Raw genomic sequence first — 21,440 nt, 5'->3', positions numbered from 1 at the left:
CTGTAAGATTGCAGATGTATATGTCTATAGCACATTTTTATTTTTCATTTCTTTTGTAGCATTCATGTTAATGTAGGGTGTCAGGGGACTTTACATCTAACAGATTATATACATATTATACAGAGACGAAGTATCATATGAGAGTGTAAGTGAAGGTAAAGTAAATTTAACTTGAATAATAAGGGTTCCAAGGAGTAGGAGTCCCATTTCATCCAAATTGTTAGGAATTATATGCTAAGAGGGCTTATTGTGGAGGCACACAAGGTCAAGATTAAAGACATAAAACAATTGTTGAGATTGTCTGCTCTAATAGAAGACATTGTTACTCTTCAAAGGAATCTTTTTAGCAACTTCATAATAACATAAGATTACAAAATAAGATTCTAAAACGATGCTTTGCATGATGATTCATAGCTGACAGTGCTGTTTTAAAAGGATTGTAAATTGTAAACTACCAAGGAGCAACACGATTACTGTGACAAAAGCAGTAACCCACCGAGCTAGCTACATGAAAAATATACATGTGACCTGCATGTTGCCGGTTTTGTATTGCGGCTCGCACGTTAAAGCTATATGCTTCTTTATGATGAGTGGAAATACTGACTGCACACAACACAGATCCTTCCGGCAAGTGCATTAAGGACCAGAGTTATCTTGCTGCTACTCTATCTTGGACATTGGTGGGCACACAAAAGATTCCTGCAACAGGTGCCTGCCCTTAACCCAATAGGTATCGTAAAATACAGCCTGTTGGGGACCGCTTCAGTGAGCAAGAAGAGATTCGAAGTCACATTTGTCCTTGTTGCCCATGTCTTTGTGGCAGAGGTTTAAAAATGAAATGTTTAAGGAATCATGTTTGTACACCACACAGCCTGAGCCCAGGTGTTTCGAGGAGCTCTTATTTGAGTAAATGTCTGATGCTGGGTAATCATATCTCTTGAATCAAGAGACATGAATAGCCAATTTCAGTCAATAGCTACACATGGCACATCCTGATCTCGTGTATTTCAAGGTGCCTTGAGGTCAGGATATGTGCTGTAGAGAAAGGAATCCTTTTTGTATAGAGCGCATCCTGAGCTATTGCACCTTGACATACCGGAGCTCAGGATTCGTGAAGTACAAAAAGGAGCCCTTTTTGTACAGCTCACATCCTGGGCTCATGGGCACATGCAGACTGGCAGTGGCTGGCAGGAAGCAGGGGCTTGCCTCACCAGCAGTCCTGTTGGTTAGAAGAGAACACTGGTATGTGGCTTGTCCATGCCATTACCATACACAAACCAGTACTCCTCTCCAGCTAGGTCGCCTGGTCAATGCAGACCAGACCACCTGAAAATGCCTTAAAAGATACACACCCCACAGAAGAAGCATGGGCGGTGTATCTGTATAAAGCATATGTGACCCAATGTCACAGAGTCACGAGTTGTGAGTCTAGTGACTCTGTAAGGTCAAGTCACATGCTCACGGATTGGTCCGCCTCCACCTGCCTTGTACACAGACAGCCTCCTTCTCCTCCTGTGTAACACCACCCTTTCCCAAGTCATCACAGGTTAGGTTGAGGCCTGTGATGTTTGCTAGCCCTATTCCACTCTGTGACAAGATGAGGCAGAATCAAAGCCAACACTGAGTGAGTGACACGCAGCCCAGTGAAGTAACGGACTGGTGCCCTAAATGCCCTGGACTGCCTTCAAATATGGCGCTGCCTGTGTGTCATCTGGGGTTGGGGTCTTAAGACCCCCAAATACGGGTGGCCAGGGCTGGTGCAAGAGCAGCCCTTATTCTCCTTAACCTCCCTAAAAAATCCTGGCTGGCTGGTACATGCACACTAGAGCATGTTACTCTAAAAACTTTCAGGCTCCCTGACTTTTGAGTGAGTGAGGGTGAGAGAATGACAACCAGGTACAAGTATTCTTTCAAAAGATTGGTGTATGGTATCGCTGTTAGCAGTTACTATCCACATTAATCAAAAACATCGAAGGGCAGAGCCCTGATGCCCATATTCAGTAGCCGCCCCTGCAGAGGAGGACCAATTTAAAGAGCTCATTGTCATTGACCATTAGGAGGGAACTAAGAATGCAATCATACCTAACCTTGCCTTCCCATTAGAATTCTCGTTTCTAAAACTAAATTATAAAATTGGACTCCATCATATAAAAATTGTTTAGGTACTTATCTTATTTATTCTTAGACGTTTTCTCTCTTCTTACAACACAACGTGTTTTATTTCAACCCTTTAAATTTATATTTCCAAACATTCATAAACCTCTTAATTGCACCTTCAAGAGTTAGTGACCCATTAAAAATAAGTTGTGAGATAGCACCTGTCCCAAGAAGGGTTGGATTTTATTTATTAATGGTCCTAATTTGGCGCATGTAGCAAACATGTGGATTGAGTCGGCCTTATATTCAGCGCAACGAGGACAGTATGTTCCTTTACCGGAACCCGATTTCGCAATCTTACAGGGAGTAAAATATAAAAGAAACAAGTTTTATAAAATTGTGCCTGAAGGTTGGAAGATAACAAATCGCTTTGGGCGGACTTAAGTGCAAAACAGAAAACATTATTAGTGATGTTCAGTTTCTGTTGCCACTTGGAGGATATTATAGACAGATCATCGGACATTAAGCTGTTAAAAAAGTTATAAATAATTCCGATACGTGGAGGTGTATTTTCGCAAAGCTTTTTGATCAGTTCACAATTGGTGATGCCTGAAGGGCCCCCTTTCTTCCGTGAAATAAAGGATTTGATAGCTAGATATTTAAAAGATTCCCTGTTATCTAATTTATAGAGAAGTTGAAGAGCTTTAAAGGGCAAAACCTCATCGGATGAACAGAGCCCATATTCAGTAGCCGCCCCTGCAGAGGAGGACCAATTTAAGAGCTCATTGTCATTGACCATTAGGAGGGAACTAAGAATGCAATCATACCTAACCTTGCCTTCCCATTAGAATTCTTGTTTCTAAAACTAAATTATAAAATTGAACTCCATCACATAAACATTTTTAGGTACTTATCTTGTTTATTCTTAGACGTTTTCCCTCTTCTAATAACACAACGTGTTTTATTTCAATCCTTTAAATGTATATTTCCAAACATTCATAAACCTCTTAATTGCACAAGACCAATAGGGGAACAGCCCAACACTACACTCACAACTAGTTTTGTGTGGCGCACCTCTCTCTAGGCACCACACCCACCCTCCCAAAGTAAGACTGAAATAGGAGCTACTAGCTCTCACATTGTGCACTTCCACTGCCCCCGCTGTTTCCAAGGGGCGATCCTAACGATCTATATAAACTTCTACCCACTGTGGATTGCACCAGCCAATATATATATCCATCTTTAATATTGCAAAAACACCGGGCTGCCCGGTGTTTTTGCAATATTAAAGAAGAATAAAGAAAATTTGGAATCGGACAACTATTGGATGGACATTTATCAATTTATTTTGTTCCTTGGATATTTATATTGGGAGGTGCAATCCACAGTGGGTAGAAACCTCTTAATTGCACCTTCAAAATTTAGTGACCCATGCTATATTCCACCCAAGCTGAGTGATCATGGATTGTAAGTGATGTGCCAAATAGTAAATAGGCTTCTGCAAAATAATTCAGTATGGGTTTTAGACTAAGAGATTCCCAGTGTATGGGGCAATTCCAACTTTGGAAGAACAATTTTTTTCTATGTGGGTCTAACTGAGCAGCAACAGCATCAATCTCCAGTATGCACAAGATGAATCGAAGCAAAATATAAATTAATATTAGTGAATCAAAATATCATACTGTTATATTACAATATTGTACTAACCATACACAGGCTTATCAGAAAATGTTCTTCCAATGTTCACAAACAGAACACAATTAGATTAGATCTATCAGAATCAATATAGTAAGACAACCCATATAACAATGCATGTGTTGGTTGAGAAGATATGAGTTTTTCATGTGCCCTGTATTTAAACTAGGGAAAGGTCCTTGGATAGACAGTGAAATTAATGGTGTTTTGAGGAAGCAATGGAGGTGCTTCAAGTGCTGAGAAATGTGAGACAGTGGTAGTCGAGGAGAATGGGTGGGTCTTAGGAGAGGATTACAAACGTTGAAAGCTTTTTAGAGATGGTGAGACCTTGGAAGTCATTTATAGGTGGTGTATTAGTTAGCTTAAGTAGAGGTGATGGACTGACTAGAATAGGTAGGAGACAGAGTGAATGAAGGGGTAGAGCTGGGTGTTAGATATAAACCGAACACCCAAATAATGGATAGATTATTGGAAATTCTATTAGACGCATACATGGGACACACCGGCTTGACACACCATTGATAAATTCTCATGTAGATCTCTTTGGAATACCACTGTCAGGCTCAACTATGAGAACTTCCCTTGAATACCACTAAGGCTCAACAGTTTGGAACACATTAATCAGAAATGATTATGTAATATCCTGGCAAGGTTATAGCACAAATCATAGATCTATTGAGGCATGTCAATGGGAAGTGCTTGTCGAGAACACCTTTTAAAAAAACGTATCTTAAACAGTTGCAGAAGTCGCATCTATGAACTAACAATCTAGGTCAGGTTGAAGGGACAACTGTGGAAAGTCACTTCTGAACACTCAATTGAGAAACATATTTTGTATTCACAAATGTGGCATACCTGAAGGACATAGAGATGAAACACCACCCGTTGGACGCATCTATAGAAAGATATCTATGCACACAGGAGGTACACCCCAATATTTAGACTACCATTACTGAGACTGATCATTATTTATTTATTTTGAAGTGCTGTGCATCAATGCATTTTAAGTAACTGTATTGCCCTTTCAGGTGCAAAGGACAGTTTGATTGTTGGAAGAGGAAGTTAGCATTTAATTGCCAATTGGTCAGGGTAAGTAAACATGTCAGTTTTCTCCAGCACAAACCCTGTTGCTAGACAATGTCTGGTGATGGAACACTTGAAAAGTGCAGTTTTCAAAAGTTTTCTGAACTTCGTGTGGTTGGGTTGAACTCTAAGGTTCGAGTTTGGGAGTTCCAGAGATGTGGCCAATGTACTCTCGGAGATCTATCCCCTTTTCAATTGCTTGAAGAACTGCTGGTTAAAGGGGCGACAAAGAGCAAATATCTCTTATATGGGTGTAGTGTAGTGCTGGCTTCTACATTTCGCTTTGTAGGTGGTAAACAGTACCTTGAAATTAATCTTGGCCTCTACCAGGAGCCAGTGAAACGATCTGAGAATAGGTTTGATGTGGGTCCGATTGATGAGGTGAAGGCACCTACTGATTGCTCGGAGTTTGCTGGAGTCTGCAATGAGTCTTTTGGGGAGATCAGAAAAGATGATGTTGCAGTAGTCGAGATGTGCGAAGACAAAACGTCTGTGTTCAGTGTGCGGGAGTGGGACAAATTTTGGATGATGAAGAGCTGCATGTTTACCCCCATTGCAGTAGTGTTGATTGGGCAGGGAGGGGGGATGAGGGAGTTTTGGTCGATGTGGAAGATTCTCACTTTGGATGAGATCACTAGGATGTATCAAGGTTCATAGGCAAGCAAACGGTGGCACACCAGGCATGGGTTTCTAGTCACAGAGATCTCTCTTCTGGTGCTCAGGTAGCTCTCCATGAAATTATGCATGGATTCTCAGATCTGGTTTTTTTTAGCTGGAAATGGCTTTGCGTTGAATCAGTGTCCATTCGTAAGTTGACCTACTACTGCTCAAGTAAGTCTGTTAAGGGGAAAATTGAGGCTGTTCTTTATTGAGACTACTTCTGTGGTCTTGGACATTACACCAACCACAACAAACCTTTAGCACTTAAATTTCAAGTTATAAAATTAAATCTGCCCATTGACTGCAGTGTTAAATGAAGATAATGGATACTGCCTCTTCAATGGCCACAGTTAAAGTAATGGTCGGTCTCAGCATTGGTGGTTGAAGAGATGACATACATTCTCACCAGAAGTGGAATTAAGTTTCAATATTTACCAATATGCAGAATCATGGGCGCATTGGCAGCCCTACGCCCCCATAGAGAAGTTTGCAGACCATCTCTCCAGCTGAGCCGGACACTCTGTGGCCGATCACAGGCAGCACCAGCAGCTGCCCAGCCACACAGGGAGCTCAGACACACAACCTCGCCACCCCCCACTGATGCAAGCCTTAGGGTTCCCAAAGCAGCTCCAGCAGCTTTGTGATTCCTGGTTGCTCGACTGCTCATCACCTGACTCCAAGTCCCAAAGAAAGACCGAGCCCTGGAGCCTGTTTGGAGGAATAATCGGCCCACAATGAGGATGGCAGCACAACAACACCCCCAAGCACCAGGATTTTCTCAAGCCCCTATAACTCTAGTCTTGCTGTTACCGACGCCTCTCCTTTCCCCATGTCCCCGGACCAAAAAAGCCAGGAGACCGCTGTCCTTAGAATACTATCCCTACAGCCTTGCCCGAGACTTGCAGCTCATCCTGCAGGAAGACAGGGATAAGCTGCAGTCAAGACTCTGGCAGCCACCCTTAGGGGCTGGAAAAGGTATAGTCCACACAATGGAAATACTGATTAGCCAAGAAGAGGAATTGATTTAAAAAGCACCTTGCACAAGAATAGGAGGAGGATGCCTGCGGGCCCACAAATAAGAGGACGTAAGTAGCTATAAAAAGACCACCCAGCCCTCACGCAGGGCTCTCTGTTTTTTTCTTATTTTGGGAAAAGACACCTTAGAGCTTGAATGGCAGAGACTACAGCTAAATGAAAGGGAAGGAAGGCTCTACCAAACGACAGACGTTTCCTACAGATACATTAGTCAAATAATAAATGTACCCACAGATCACCAGATGTAGTAATTAACCCACCTTCTATCTAAACAAGCATTTGCAATGCAGTAGGTCTCACATTTGCAAGACTTTGAGCTACTGGCATTGTAAATGATAAACCTTTTATGTATGTGTTGGTTTTGAAAACTTATAAATAAAAGGCATTGTCATTTACAATGTCAATAGCTTAAAATTTAGCAAATGAGAGATCTATTGCATTGCAAATGTTTGTTTGAAGGTGGTGAAGGGGGAAGTGTGTTGCCTGTGTTGAGGGCACCCCCTGTAGTAGGCAAAGGCTATCGGAAGCCCTGCAGGGTGTGTGAGGAGCCCCGAGATGAACGCGAGGCGGCAGAAGCCCACCCCGCATCGAAGAATCTGCTGTGGAGATATCCGGTATGAAGTGAGCCCCCGAGGCGGTAGAGATGCAAGGCGAGCGAGGCCAGACTGCCATGATGCCGGCCGCCGCCGCAAACTGCCATGATGCCGAGTGACGCCCGACAAGTAAGGGGCAGGAGGTGAGCCCGTGGAAGGCAAGAGGTGTCGTTGGACTGTGGCGAACAGTGAAGAGAGCCTAAGGTGGTAGGATGGAGAGTGGAGTAGCTATCCACTCTCCCGTCCCCGCGAGGAAGATGAACTCAGCCCGGAATGGAGCCAGCAGTCTCCGGCACCAGCTCCAGACCCCCGCGCAGCGTAAGTGAAATGAGAGACAGCGTGAAGCCAGCGGCCGGTCAGAACAGCTGCAGAGAAGTGGCCAAAAGGGGAAAGAGGCAACTGCCTAAGGCACGGGTGGCAGCAGGAGGTAAAATAACCCCATCGGAGTGAGCAGACATGGTGTTGAGTGCCGCGTGGGTGGTGGTAAAGATAATGTGAGTGAGAGGGCCGCAGGGCAGCGAGGCAGTAACGGCCCCATTTACAATAAAAGGTAAAGACTCAGTGTTCACTGTGGAGAAAAGGAGGAGCTTCCTGTGGTGTCCGGACTCCTGTGTTTCCTGGGAAGCAGCCGGACGGGGAGGTGATGCTGGACGATATGGGAGCCTTCGGCAGGTGGCGTGCATGCAGGAGAGCAGCCTTGGCAGTAGTGCCTCGCCCGTACGAATAGTGCGCGTGTGGCCAACTGTCAGAGAAGATTAGGCCCGCCACCCTGCTGAGAGGTCCCAGCGCAGCAGGAGCAACGGGCTGTAAGAGAGCGGCAGGAGCGGCCGCAAAAATGAAATGGCAACAGAGCGAGGCCCGCAGTGTGTGCAGAGCTGCTGAGGCCTGTCTGAACACTGTGGGGACACGCTCAGCCCAGGAGGTTTTCAATGTAAAGGGCCAAGCGCTCAAAGGGGGGCGGGCGTGTAATGTCTGTAGCCGAGAGGCGCCCAAGCTTAATGTGCACCGAACCAAAACAAAAACCATTTACAATGCTATAGGTGTTGCATTGTAAAAAAAAAAAAGAGCGCAGTGTCCCGGAAGCGGGCACCGTGCTCCGAATTAAAGTAAAAAAATATAAAAATAAATGGAGCGCGTTGTCCCTAAAGGAGGCACCGCGCTCCGAAATAAAGTTTTTTTTAAAAAACGGAGCGCGGTGTCCCTAAAGCAGGTGCCACGCTCCGAAATAAAGTAAAGTAAATAAATAAATTGAGCGTTTATATTTGCATCGCGATTTCACTTTAAGTGAAAGCGCGATGCAAATATAAACAAGCAGCCGCCCTTGCCAAAGGCGACTGAAACAAGCTGTCGCCATTACGCACATGATAAAAAATAGTGCTTACCCATTAGTTAAAGGAGACTGTATAACGCCACAAGTAAAACATCCAGTCCGGAAGGGCCGTCCGAGAAGGAGACAGGGCGGTAACAAAAAGCCTCATTCTTAATCATGAGCCAGCATTTACCATAAATGGTGACGCCAGCCAATGGAAATGATGGGCAGGGCTTCAACTCCACTTCTGAAATATCCCGATTACAAGAAGCCTTGCGCGCTTCAACGCAGGTCTGCAAGACCTAAAAAGCAGTGAGGGTTCAGACCATCACTTTTACTTAGTCCAGTTCAATTCCAGTAGCAACCCACAGACCTTGAGTCCGAGAGAGGCCAAACAGCAGCAAAGCCAGGCTACCAGAGCTCTGCTGGAGCAGAACACAGTCACCTCACATCCATAATGTTAATGTCTTGGGCGCCAGTGAGTGTCATGATTTCAACCCACAACCCAGGCGGGTGGTGAGCCGATGGAAATTCTTCTACCTTCATGGTATGTCATTCAGGCTTGTAAGCTGCCCACAATCCATAGGCCATGTATGATAATGCGAGGATAAAATTTACTTGTAGATATCACCTCATATACCTATGTACGCTGTCTGTGGGGGCAAGAGATTTACACTACACAACTGATACTATGACAAGCGCGAATATAATGAAGCGCGCACTTAGGACTCGGCCCCCCGGGCGCCCAGGCATGCCCTCATCGAAGAAGTAAACAGGACGGCAGCCTCAACTGCTTCCGGGTCATCGTGACGTCACTTCCGGCCGGAGCCGGCACCTCAGGGGGAGGGGGCGAAGGCCTATTTAGGGCAGCTGGCCCGGGTCCTCGCCCTCTCTTTCTTTCCTGCGCCGGCCTCGGAATGCAGGGGGCTCCTTCAATCCGCTCAGGTGCTGTGCGCTTATTCCTTGGGGTCGAGGTTGCGCTGTACAAAGTTTTGGGAAAAAGAGGGGCCTTTCGGCACACCTACAATCAGAGGGCTTCCCTATTTCACTGTGTTGCTCAGGTACTTGCCAGGTGACCCATCTGGGAAGAGGATGAAGCCTGCTTAGAAAGTTAGGTGAGGGCAGTTGGCATTGATGGAGTTCACGAAGTGAGCCTGTATCTGGCGCTAGGACGCAACGGGTGGTGGTCATTTTTCATGGCAAAACTTAGGGTAGTTCCTTCATGAAGAATAGGTGTTAGCAAGCGGCGGGTGAGGGGTTCCCTACTGCTAGAGCAGTCATGTGGCATCCTTACTTGATTTCACACAACACTGGCAGGGGGGTAGGGCGCCGGGGGGGGCTCCCCTAGGGGAAATTGACTGGTACAGGCATCAGGGCTCAGGGCGGTGGGAGGCCGGACATGCCCGGACTCTGGGTTAGCCAAGGTAGGCAGGCCCCCTCCCGACGGAAGTCTATAGCTTGAGCTAGTTAAGATTGGCTCTGTAGCGGCGGGTGGACATGAATAGGGGTATACAGGGCCTTTTGGGGATCACGACAAACTCGGTGTAGAGTCGGTACTTATCGCTCACAGGGTTGTCTCCCGCAGCGTTCGGAGCACGGTGGTGGACCGCAAGAGTCAGACTCGGACCCGCGACAGGCGCTGCAGGTTAGATAATTCACTGGCCAGGTCTTAGGTAGGGTGGTTGAAGAGAGTAATGGCCCAGTGGTTACAGTCGGAGTTGCTTACTCTCAAGTTACAGGTTCATTCTCATTGATTCAGTTCAGGCAGATATCCTTTCGACAGGGGTGAGCCTGGGAGCACACACAGTGGCAGCGGGCGCAAGGCGTCGTGTGGGACTCCTGTCCCCGGAATGGGTTATCTTGCATTGCAGAAGTAGCAAGACTAATCAGGTCAGTGGAATCGGACATGCTCTAGGCCTGAGGTTGCTGTGGGGTGGGGAGGGCGAAGGGCGGTCTGCCCTGGTCCCCCTTGTGGCGGTAAAGAGGCCACATAAATTGCCTTTACATTGTTAAGGGGAGTCCTCCTGCATACTCTTTAGGCCAGCACTGAGGCGGAGAGATGGTAAGCTCACCCCAGAGAGAACGGGACACCGGCTGGGGGCAAGGGTGCCAGTTTTAAAATAGGGCATGGGGCTTCCGCCCCTGGTTACTCCCTACGAACGCCCGATGAGCAGCCTGGTGGTGGAGGGGTGGGCCCCTCAGGTGGCGGATCTAGACCAGAGGACAGGGGCTCACCCTTCAAGGACGCAGGTGGGTTGCGCCTTGCGTGGTTCTCAGTTGGTTGGGGGACGCGAGCCAGAAGGCCCCTTAGTGCTGGAACAATAGACAACGTTCTTCGTGTAAGTAAATTGAGTTCTCCCCGACTTGCGGATGGAGCATGAAGCTAGGGAGAACTTTAAATTAAAATGGTGATTAACGTTTTGAATTTGATAAATACAGATCATATCAAATTGTTTGATTTATATATTGTCATGTTTGTGTGAAGATTTGTAATAAACATGGCCTTTTTTAACCCACAGCTGGTTGTTAAGCATTGTTTCGTGGGTTTGGAGGAGGGCTGGGCCGGGTGCCATCCTGGGGGGTACGAGTCCTATGACAAGCGCGAATATAATGAAGCGCGCACTTAGGACTCGGCCCCCCGGGCGCCCAGGCATGCCCTCATCGAAGAAGTAAACAGGACGGCAGCCTCAACTGCTTCCGGGTCATCGTGACGTCACTTCCGGCCGGAGCCGGCACCTCAGGGGGAGGGGGCGAAGGCCTATTTAGGGCAGCTGGCCCGGGTCCTCGCCCTCTCTTTCTTTCCTGCGCCGGCCTCGGAATGCAGGGGGCTCCTTCAATCTCCCACCCACCCGTCCACAAGGATAGAGTTTGGTGAGGTGTTGGATTTAGATTAGAGAGCGGCGGTAAAGAGGCCACATAAATTGCCTTTACATTGTTAAGGGGAGTCCTCCTGCATACTCTTTAGGCCAGCACTGAGGCGGAGAGATGGTAAGCTCACCCCAGAGAGAACGGGACACCGGCTGGGGGCAAGGGTGCCAGTTTTAAAATAGGGCATGGGGCTTCCGCCCCTGGTTACTCCCTACGAACGCCCGATGAGCAGCCTGGTGGTGGAGGGGTGGGCCCCTCAGGTGGCGGATCTAGACCAGAGGACAGGGGCTCACCCTTCAAGGACGCAGGTGGGTTGCGCCTTGCGTGGTTCTCAGTTGGTTGGGGGACGCGAGCCAGAAGGCCCCTTAGTGCTGGAACAATAGACAACGTTCTTCGTGTAAGTAAATTGAGTTCTCCCCGACTTGCGGATGGAGCATGAAGCTAGGGAGAACTTTAAATTAAAATGGTGATTAACGTTTTGAATTTGATAAATACAGATCATATCAAATTGTTTGATTTATATATTGTCATGTTTGTGTGAAGATTTGTAATAAACATGGCCTTTTTTAACCCACAGCTGGTTGTTAAGCATTGTTTCGTGGGTTTGGAGGAGGGCTGGGCCGGGTGCCATCCTGGGGGGGTACGAGTCCTAATAAACAGAGGCAGATTTCTCAAGGGAAAGTGAGATATTTCCTAGGAAGCCAGTACCTGGAAGGCCTGGGGGAACAAACCTGAAGTGTTACCGACTCTACCCCAGCTGTAGCAGCCTTTAAGAGGTACTGTCCTGTCAGGGACTTCTGTCAGCATCCTTCTAAGACAGCCTGCACACCTGTTCAACACATAAAACTTGCTCGCTCCTAAGTAAGAGCAGGTGGTTATCCAAGAATAGCATTTATCGAACTTTTTGAATAAAATAAAAGCAAAATATCTCTCTTTCATCTGCATTCAGTAGTTAGCCATTGTTTTTTTTGACTCAACCAGTTGTAGGCTCAAGGTGCAACCTAAAATAATGTTGTCATGTCCTCTAAGTTCATGAATTTAGCAGCAAGAATGTGGTCATTTAGAAATCGCGCAAAATCATTTGAAAATACCTACTTTTCTGTTTGTTCGCCCCTTTTTATTTTAGGCCCTTGTTATATACAGTCATGCGGGGCAGTGAGGGACTTCTCAACGGTGTGTGCAGTCTAGCAGTGATGGGGTAGGGCGTTGTGGGACTAAGTGATGAACTGTGTGTACCAGAGTGTTTGGCAGTACTGAAAGCGTCTAGTGGTCAATCAGTGATTATATGGACTTGTGAGGAGGCAGTAATGTGGTGTTCAGCACCATGTCCAACAGTGGCAAAGTGACAGCCAGATGCAGTGTGCTCCATGGGTGGGGTTTTGCGATGCAGTGTGCAGCAGTGCCCATGAGTGATATCGCAGGAAAGTATGGGTCTCTGGGATGCAATATGCATCAGATTTGGAGGCACTCTGTGGATGGTGGAAGCCTGGTAATGGAGTAAGTAGTTCACCAGTGGTACACTGGGGGTTTGTGGTTACAAGTGATGGAGTGTGTCATACAGAGGTTAGCAGTATCAGTGTGTCACTAAGTAAAAACAAAAACTCATTGATATACTGTAAACCCTAATATCATCTAATTAGGGCTCTCGGTTTTGTGGTATCTATTTTTATAACAGTTTCATACTTATTTATCCTTTTTGTTTTACCATTATATTTGCATTCATCCATATTTATTTTGTGTTTTTCAATAAATATATTTCCACATTTATTTAATTTGAAAATCTACTCTCATACTTTGATGCCTGTCATGTTTGAGTAAATTAAGCAGCCAAATATAACTAAACAATCCACCCATAGATAAATATTTCCCTTATACTACAAATATATGTTAATATGTGCCATTATTCAAAGAAATCAAATCCTGTTTGTTAATCCCCCTTGCTGCCTGTCTGCTGGGCTGTTGGGATGGAATTCATGAAAGACAGCATGAACAGTCACTCAAAAGAAGCCAACTTTTCTGTATTGTTCCACTTTTAAAAACAATTGTAGGCAGGAAACACATTATTTTCTGTTTGCATTTATCTGTAAAAATCTGTGAAAACTGAAAACTGGCAGCCTTTAACATAATGTGTGAATGGGTGGTGGTGGGAGCGTGATCAGAAGCGGAAAGTCATTTTGTAGGTCTGGCGTTGGCAGTAAAGGAGAGAGTGACATGCGAATATTTCTAAACAGATATGGTGCTGTTTTTCTCTGTCCCTGTGTTAGAACACTTTAGGCTGCTGTGCGTCAATGCATGCACCCTCGCATCATAGTACAAGGATGTGTGTGTTCCATAAAAAATTGTTTTAGTACTGGACGGGGAGGCTTCCAGTACAAAAAGTATCTTTAAACTATTTTCCTCCTTTGTGTGTGTGCTGTACAATGTAGCAATCATGAAAAAAGGCTAAAAAAGAGGAGAAATAAAAAGACCTCCAGAAGGCGCAAGATGTTGGCATAAATCGCTGTCTACAAATGTTTGTAGATCAGGATTGGCATCAAAACCCTTGGGTGGTTGCATGGGAATACCAATCTGCCAATCATGGAACATCCCCATAACGCAAACTAATGCAAAGCGGCCCAAATAAATAAACAACAGAATAAACTTCCATGTGCCCAAATGAAACCTCCGATCCTCCAACCTCGCACTGGCTGAAACTCCGCGCATCCACAGAGCAAGAGCGGGCAGAAAATCGTTCTCTCACATTGCAACCAAGACCTGGAACGAGCTACCGATAGACATCAGGCGCGCCCCCACCCTGAACACCTTCAGGAAGACCCTCTAGTCCTGGCTCTTCGGCTGAACGGAGCGGCGTACCCCCTCCCCTCAGCGCCTTGAGACCCTCACTGGTGAGTAGCACGCTTACAATTCCCTGATTGATTGATTGAAGCAGTGAACAGCACAGTTTTGCGTTACTCTGGAAAACTATTCAAAGGAAATCCTGATTTGCGCTGGATATTGAATCTCAGCAGAACACTTTGCACCGGGTTTGTTTCACGAAAGTACTGCAAACCCCCCAGCAAAGCGTTAGGGCCTTGAGTGCGCTGTTTGTATCCAATGAAAATGAAGCTTGTACACTGATATCTTCGAATATGCAGCTTATACTCTTGCTGCCGCCTATCAAGGACTATTATTCTATTCCCAGATTGCCCTGACCCCGTAACAAGGAAGAGGGGAGAGGGATTTCAGAGCAATGCTCACATCTCATGTATTTGTCCGAGCTTTCCCATTTGTTTTTGGCACAGTCTTCTGCCGATGGCTGTGATGAACAGGCAGTGAGTGCTACTACTGCCATTTGAGCAGCTGCCATTTCTGATTTATTGTAATTCACTCCACAGACGAGAGTTCATTTCCTCTTGCCTTTGTGAAGAACTCGTAAATAAATAAAAATTCATTTTTGTTCCTGGCACTACATACTAACATAGTTGAAGAAGTCGTAAATAAATAAGAACACATTTTTTCACTGCCACTGCATGAAACACCACGGGTGCAGAATAGCAGGCGCAAACCTTTTATGTTCCGAATCCACAGGTGTTTAGCACCTAGTAGCGCCTGGTGAGAGCAAGGTGCTGGGGTGTCCCTGGGCGGTGCAGCGCTCTGTCTGATCACGACTGGCCGTGTCCCCGCACCTGGTCCAGGATGCAGGAACGTTGGAGCCAGGTTTACCAGCCAGTAAAATCACACGGGGCTCTGGCTGAAAGAGCAACCGAGCCACGTGTCTCCTTCCACGCGGACTTCTTTCTCTGGCAAGGAAGGAAGAAGCTTTCAATGCCCCCCCCCCCCCCCCGTAAAGAACGACATTTCGCCTTCCCTCCCTAACCACCTTCCTCCACTCCCGTTCCGCACAAAAGCCCCCGCACAGATTTACCAGCTACTCATCTCAGATGCCTCCATCTCCAAATAGTTATTCCCCATTACGGGGAATTTAGCTCCTAATCGCATAATACTTGCGGCTTCTTGCTATACCAGGAACGGCGCTAGGCATGGGCAGCGTGGGCAGCTGCCCAGGGCCCCGCGTCTGCTCGCAGCCGTGGGGCCTCGCACCTTTAAAGACTTCAGTGGTTCGAGGCCCAGCGGGCCCCCTGAGAGTTTATATGTTTTCTTTATTTTATCAATCTCCCCTGCTGGCCCTTCTCTGTGGGCCTAATGGCTGCATCTGCATGTTGATGACAGCGCATTAGACCGGTACTTAAAGTGCGTGTGAAGTGCGCCCTGTATGAATGAAAAGCAGGATATCCTGCAGGGCGCACATCAAACGATAGCATGGCGGCGCATCACAATGGAAACTGTTTACCTAGGAAGAGGGGGAAAGGGAGCAGAGAGGTGAATAAAAGAGGTAAGATGGACAGAATAAAGTGAGGGGGACAGATAGGTGTGAGTATGGCAGTGAGCCAAGAGGTGCAGGCAGAGGAGCGGAATCAGCATGCAAAGGTGGATGGAGCCGGGTTTAAAGTGTGCTGAGTCACTCAAGTCTTAGACCCGGAAGTAAATTAAAATGGACATTGAAAAGGGCGCCTATCAGGCCCTCTATTCATGTTCTTAACCTTGCCTGCAAAAACATTGATCCAGTGTCTACACAATGGGTATATGTATAATGATTGACACTGTTTGTTGATTTACCATTCATCATACCTGCATATGTGTATGTTTCAAGTATTTACCATTAATAACTTTCCTTGAATTGGGTTGCCATTGAGTAATATATTGAGTGACATTGTTTTTTTTAAATTATCATTCATACACATGACTATGTGTATTTTGCAAATAATTACCACCTATGTGACACAGTGGCATTTATTGATTTATACCCCGTTACAGGGGATAGTTAATTACAAGTTTCTAATTATTTTGATTCATTCAGATGATCTGACATTGAATAGGTCGTACTGTTATGCCTACTAATCAGACATACTTGCCCATAGCACTGAACTCGAATCACCCTATGTTTGCTAACTGTATGTGATCAAATAATATTGCTTATTATTGTGCACCATACGGGCCATCTGTGATAGGGGAGAAACACACGCTTGATGGTTTGGCTGCACTCTACGACCGTCAGATCTCACAGGATCACGGCAGGCTGCAGGATCCGTCGTTACCAGTACGCAATACGACAACTAGGATGGCCGGGTTGGTTAGTGCTATAGTGCTTACAGTTCACAGTGGATAAGATAGTTACGTCGGCGGCTTCGTTACTATGCAAGAGAGACCGCAATCTCTGAGGTTGTGGGAGAGCATGGTCAATAGGAGCCTCCTTCCTACTTCTCGAGTAAGTGGATGAGTAGTTGTAACTATGACTGGCGATATTGCTTTTGAAGACTATGAGCGATTTACTATTGTTTTGGTCTCTTATTTACAGTATTTACAGTATTGTGTTCGAATATTGGAGCCACACCATTCATTAACGGCGTCTGTGAGTGTTTCTGCTCAGACGCAGGGAGGTCTTGTGATGACCCTTCCGCTCACTTCTAGGCAACAAGTAGGAAGGTACCGCTGGCCCATTCCAGTATAACAGGCACCCAGCGAGGCGTGACACCACTAGCACACAGCGCTGGATCATAGTTTTGCTTCCACCATAAGACATTGGTTACATGAAGCCTTGTACGAGGTTTTAGGATGCATGGAGCATGTGACGAGTGATATACTTTGACCCACACACATTACAGGATCACTTGTGAATTGTAAGAGGTTTTCTGATTATTCAGGAATTCCGTCTTGTGTTTTTTTAGAAAGTTGGGCATCCGCATGTGATGTTGGAGGATTGATTCTCTCTCATATCGAATATGAAATGCAATGCTTGTACAAGTTGCATACACAGTATTTATTAGAGCGGGGCAGCTTTTCGACTGGGGTGGACATTGAACCATTTTGCTCTTTTCCTATAGGATATAATGAGCATTGAGGGCTACCTATTAATACTGGAAACAGGGTGGACCCTCTAGGCCTCCTTTTTGCACCAATCTTGAGATGATGCCATGGAACACATATAAAGTGACTTCATGAGACGTTTTACATACTCATTGGTGAGTGGGTTTTACATAGAGGCTTGCTACCAATGGTCCTAGTTAAGATGTTAAGATGAGCAGCGGTCCGTGCAGGTAACAGCGGGGTCAGTGGGGCTTGGTAAGGGGGGGGGGGGGGATTTCAAGGGACGATGCAGAGGGAAAATTCATTTATTGTCACAGTCACTTGAGCACTACGTCGTCTGCACTTTGTATGTAATAAGTACACTGATGATTACGGAGATTTGTTAAGAAAACATACCAGAAAAAGAAACCCTTGTCAGACATCTTATTCTGTGTTATAAATGAGAAATGTTCTCCATATTGTAGCAGTGACTGCATTAAGTACAGGAATCACTCATCAAGGGTGTGGTTCCCACCTCCTGAGTGATGCCCACGGCCCTCTGTACCTATTGGATAAATATTCAAGTAAAACGTTTGTGTTTAACAGCGTCCTTGCTTGGCAATCAAGCTCTGAAGTTACTGCAGAGAGGGCCTTGCGTCATGGATCCGTGTTTTGAGTTTTAGATAAGCTGTATTACTTTAGGATTTCTACAAGGCATTATGGTTTTCAGGGAAATATTGTGAAATATCAAGTCAATTGTTATATGAACTTTGAATGGTTATTTGGCCGTATGATTTATTGGACAAAGAGTTTGTGACTATTGCAATAAATAGGAACTGAATTATTTTGTGAAGGAACACAAGGAATTCATTTGTCATTTAACATTCAAGGTACTGGCGGTATTAGAGAGGCGATACATGTGTGCGGAATATTAGGAATTACATAGAGGTAATGCATGAGAACTTGAAGTACATCTATAGCAGGAGGCAAATATATGTGAAGCTGAAGGTCGTTACTATAGGTTACTATAGGTTATATGTGTTTATGCGATTTCTTATGTCACTATTTCAGTTTTCAACAGAGTCAGCTTCACATCAAGAATGCAGAGTTGATTATACAGAGGTAGGTTCAAGGTATATCGCTGTCCATGTGAAAGTTAGATGCTGAACATTTGTGATAGATTATTATGGATTTACCTATTGATTTTTAGGTCAACAAAGTGTCGATGCAGAGAAGTGATATCCAATGGCTGTGTTTTAGCACTTATCCATTACACTTCTTCTGGCTTCTAATAGGTATCTCACATTCCATTCTATGTGTAGCGATTGGTGGTTGCGATGAGGGGTGTAAGAGCGTATTGCCCCTGTCGCATCTGGAGTACAACATTAGTGATCTCTGACAAGAAATCTGCACTTGAGCTCACACGAGATGTTAGGGAAGAAAGAGCTCCTTTTTGGGAGCACATTATTCTGAACCAGAAGTGGCGCAGTGGCCAGAGCGACTGACTCCTGAGTGTGAGATTCACATTCTGATCCCGGCGGCAACTCAGCATCATTTGACTTTGGGCAATAGCTCACTTAATCTCTCTGACGGCCCCCAGCGCCTTGAAACCCTTAAAGGAGTGATATGCTTGCGCTTTACAAATATGAATCATATCCATTGAGTTGGATCATTGTATAGAGCATCACTGTGGAAGACCTAGAGGTTCACGGAAGTAAGGTCATGCAAAGAAAGAGCCTGGCACCTACTGAGGTCATGCTGAAACCTCAGAGACACACAATTCGATTTTATTCCCATTTATTGTAATCACAAATAACCCTAAGGGGGTCCTGGTGCTAGGGAAGACCAAACGAGGAGCATGAGAATGATTATCTAACAAATAGCATTGTTTGCCATTGCTTCCTGAATGAGAGGTGATCGCAGGTCATCCTTATCTGGAATTGAAGAACAGTATTCTATGTTATAGCAATGACCGCATAGAAAAATCTACCTCCATCCAGAAGTGACTAAAGGTGGTTGGAGATAGAAGAATGTTTGGGGTCATTCAGAATCAGTCTGATAGACATGATTTTTAAACTGGTGAAGTCTTTTGAATAAGTATTGCGGTAACCCTATTGTAATGAAATTCAGCTATGTCATAATCTGGGGCTTACCTTGTAGCAGTAGAAAGTGGTGCACGTGCCATAATCTTGCTCACCGTGAGCACCGTAAAGGAAGGAAAGGCTGCAGGTGGTCATGAAAGGTCAGAGAAAGTAGGCAAAACCCTTCATATCCCTGGAGGCTGCCCGATGAACAATTATCCAGATACAAACATTTCTCATGACTGCACTGAAGTCACTTATTATTTTGAAATGCTTGAAGCCATTTTGAAGGCATTTGGGTATAGTTTCCTTCATGGTGTGCTTGCTCGGCTATAGAGTACTTTGTTACTGATGTTGGAGCTTGGTTTCTAGTTCTTGTTAATACCTTAAAACCTGTTTACCTTTTATTTGAATTGTGTTTAGGAAATTGGAATCTGAAGATAGAAAAGTATTCTAATGATGTGTTGTCATATTTGGAGAAACACACTTTAATGGTTAAAGTACTGAACTATTCGGAAGAAGTAAAGAACTATATTACTTTTAACAATTTTGAATCGGATTACACGAAGCATATCAGGAATCTTTCTTTTTTTTAAACGACTTGAAATATTCATAATGCACAAACAATATTTAAGGTAGTGGCTATGTTTAGGGAAGAATCTCATTGGTATTCAGTATGAGCTATGCAATACTGATGAATGTTTGTGGTGTTACAGTTCGTCAAAGTCCCAGCAGCAGAGACTGTGGCAGAGACATGGCGATACCATGCCACTTGATGCCTGAGGCTTGAGCCGGGCAGATGCTTTTACTTGTTTCTTAAATATTCTTGTGTGATATTACTCCCTCTGTGTCCTACCCCCCCCTGCACAGCGCGCGGATTTATCGCAGCGCGTGTCTCCACCAATTGAGGGTGGAGGCATAGATTTGTTTAATATTTTAAAAATTACCTCCTGCACCCCCCCGAATTCTGCGCTGCACGGACAGCACCTCAGCCTCCCCCCAGAGCAACCGGCCAGTTCAGGGCGGTCTTGCCGGGACACGGAAGGAATACGGCGGCGGCCATTTTGGGTAGGGCTAGATAGTATATAAATAGACGGCTATGACTCCGCGCAGCGGACGCGCTCAGCGGGCACGCCGCATTCACGCCGGAGTCAAGCCAGAGTCCAGCCCGTCTGCGCCCGTCCGCGCACAGGCCGGGCACAGGGCCAGGGACCCTGTGAAAAATGTCATACCCAGGTGCTATGATAGACCCGCGCGCCGTGGGAGGTACTATACCTGATAATTTTTGGCAGTCTACAGCACCCCGCATACGTACCTGCTCCCTGCTGACGAGAGGCAATTACCTCGAAACACGTGTCCAGGGATGGCATTTTAAACTTTTTACTCGTGGCATAGGTGTACCCGCCGCTGTCACTACATTCTCCAGAATCCGATGGGGCTATTTGCTAGTATGACGAGCGGTGTGCGACCCACTTCGCATTTTGTATTTAAAGCTCCCTGAGCTATGGGTTGACGAGCCCGGATCCCGCACCCGCGCGCCGTGGGAGGTACTATACCTGATAATTTTTGGCAGTCTACAGCACCCCGCATACGTACCTGCTCCCTGCTGACGAGAGGCAATTACCTCGAAACACGTGTCCAGGGATGGCATTTTAAACTTTTTACTCGTGGCATAGGTGTACCCGCCGCTGTCACTACATTCTCCAGAATCCGATGGGGCTATTTGCTAGTATGACGAGCGGTGTGCGACCCACTTCGCATTTTGTATTTAAAGCTCCCTGAGCTATGGGTTGACGAGCCCGGATCCCGCACCCGCGCGCCGTGGGAGGTACTATACCTGATAATTTTTGGCAGTCTACAGCACCCCGCATACGTACCTGCTCCCTGCTGACGAGAGGCAATTACCTCGAAACACGTGTCCAGGGATGGCATTTTAAACTTTTTACTCGTGGCATAGGTGTACCCGCCGCTGTCACTACATTCTCCAGAATCCGATGGGGCTATTTGCTAGTATGACGAGCGGTGTGCGACCCACTTCGCATTTTGCTATGATAGACAAGATCTGCTTGCCTTACAAACAAAGCCCTGCTGTGGCTCAAATAAACTCGATCCCTCATACTGGGCAGGCCCAGTGAG

The 21,440-nt window shown here is 45.9% G+C and overlaps 1 protein-coding gene across 1 annotated transcript in view; it reads right to left on the bottom strand.

Annotated features, from left to right (window-relative positions):
• Positions 1-21,440, bottom strand: part of LOC146857923 (voltage-gated delayed rectifier potassium channel KCNH8-like) — a 1,483,167-nt gene that overhangs the window by 205,659 nt on the left and 1,256,068 nt on the right. The window lies entirely within an intron of this gene.

The sequence above is a fragment of the Triturus cristatus genome, chromosome 3_2 (assembly GCF_964204655.1).
Source record: "Triturus cristatus chromosome 3_2, aTriCri1.1, whole genome shotgun sequence".
Lineage (NCBI taxonomy): Eukaryota > Metazoa > Chordata > Amphibia > Caudata > Salamandridae > Triturus > Triturus cristatus.
This window is presented reverse-complemented; position numbering and strand designations above follow the sequence as displayed.